Raw genomic sequence first — 2493 nt, forward strand, 5'->3', positions numbered from 1 at the left:
TGTATTATCCCTGTACTGTGACATCACTGTGTGTATTATCTCTGTATTGTGACATCACTGTGTGTATTATCTCTGTATTGTGACATCACTGTGTGTATTATCCCTGTACTGTGACATCACTGTGTGTATTATCCCTTTATTGTGACATCACTGTGTGTATTATCCCTGTACTGTGACATCACTGTGTGTATTATCCCTGTACTGTGACATTACTGTGTGTATTATCTATGTACTGTGACATCACTGTGTGTATTATCCCTTTATTGTGACATCACTGTGTGTATTATCCCTGTACTGTGACATCACTGTGTGTATTATCCTGTACTGTGACATCACTGTGTGTATTATCTCTGTACTGTGACATCACTGTGTGTATTATCCCTGTACTGTGACATCACTGTGTGTATTATCTCTGTACTGTGACATCACTGTGTGTATTATCTCTGTACTGTGACATCACTGTGTGTATTAACCCTGTACTGTGACATCACTGTGTGTATTATCCCTGTACTGTGACATCACTGTGTGTATTATCTCTGTACTGTGACATCACTGTGTGTATTATCTCTGTACTGTGACATCACTGTGTGTATTATCCTGTACTGTGACATCACTGTGTGTATTATCCTGTACTGTGACATCACTGTGTGTATTATCCCTGTACTGTGACATCACTGTGTGTATTATCCCTGTACTGTGACATCACTGTGTGTATTATCCCTGTACTGTGACATTACTGTGTATATTATCCCTGTACTGTGACATCACTGTGTATTATTCTGTACTGTGACATCACTGTGTGTATTATCTCTGTACTGTGACATCACTGTGTGTATTATCGCTGTACTGTGACATCACTGTGTGTATTATCTCTGTACTGTGACATCACTGTGTATTATTCTGTACTGTGACATCACTGTGTGTATTATCTCTGTACTGTGACATCACTGTGTGTATTATCCCTGTACTGTGACATCACTGTGTGTATTATCCCTGTACTGTGGCATCACTGTGTGTATTATCCTGGTACTGTGACATCACTGTGTGTATTATCTCTGTACTGTGACATCACTGTGTGTATTATCCCTGTACTGTGACATCACTGTGTGTATTATCCCTGTACTGTGGCATCACTGTGTGTATTATCCTGGTACTGTGACATCACTGTGTGTATTATCTCTGTACTGTGACATCACTGTGTGTATTATCCCTGTACTGTGACATCACTGTGTGTATTATCCCTGTATTGTGACATCACTGTGTGTATTATCTCTGTATTGTCACATCACTGCGTTCATTGTCCCAGAACTATAACCTTACAGTGTTCATTACCCCTGTACTGTGACATCATTATGTTCATCATTCTGAGTCTGTGACATCACTATGATTATTGTCCTCGTAGTGTGACATCACTGTATTATCTCTGTATTGTGACATCACTGCATTCATTATCCTGGAACTATAACCTTACAGTGTTTATTACAACCATACTGTGACATCATTATGTTCATTATTCTGGGTCTGTGACATCACTGTGCTTATTATTGGGCAGCACTGTGGCTCAGTGGTTAGCACTGCAGCCTTGCAGTGCTGGAGTCCTGGGTTCAAATCCCACCCAGGACAACATCTGTAAAGAGTTTGTATGTTCTCCCTGTGTTTGCGTGGGTTTACTCCGGTTTCCTCCCACACATCAAAGACATACTGATAGGGAATTTAGATTGTGAGCCCTATATGGGACAGTGACTGTCAATGTTTGTATAGCGCTATATAAGTAAACATAATAAATTAATAAAATAATTGTCCTTGTAGTGTGACATCACTGTGTTCGTTATCCTGGAACTATAACCTTACAGTATTTATTGCCTCTGTATTGTGACATCATTGTGTTCATTATTCTGGGTCTCTGACATCACTGTGATTATTGTCCTCGTAGTGTGACATCACTGCGTTCATTATCCCTTAATTGTGACATTGCCAAGTGCATTATCTGTACTATTAGATCACTGTGATGTAATTGATCAATACCAGAACTTAGCATCTCAGTCTTGATAATTCCTGTACTGCCATAGGGTGCACCTTGTTTACAGGGTGGTGCGCTTGTATTTAACCAACATAGATGTTAGGCTCCATTTGCACCAGTAAACTGGCATAAATTATTGCATATCTGATGAGGTCATCATAGTACGCTTTTCAAGTTTTGCTTAAAATGGTGATGATAGATTGAGGCCCCATTATAAGTTCTGTTATGGGGCTTTATGGTTATACCCCTGTCTCCAGAGTAGACTAAAATGTGAATGCCCTCAAAACCATATAATACCGTAATCCTATACATCAATACCATCACGGTAATAACCACAAGAGCCTACGTAATGGCAAAATCAGGATAGTAATCTCAACAGAATTTTATTTCTTTATAATAAAGGGAACAGACTGGTGGTAAGAGAAGACTTCTATGTATAAGGAGGTAATCGCAAGAAAACCATTGCAAGTGTA

This window comes from Leptodactylus fuscus, chromosome 11, assembly GCF_031893055.1.
Source record: "Leptodactylus fuscus isolate aLepFus1 chromosome 11, aLepFus1.hap2, whole genome shotgun sequence".
In the NCBI taxonomy this organism is placed as follows: Eukaryota; Metazoa; Chordata; class Amphibia; order Anura; family Leptodactylidae; genus Leptodactylus; species Leptodactylus fuscus.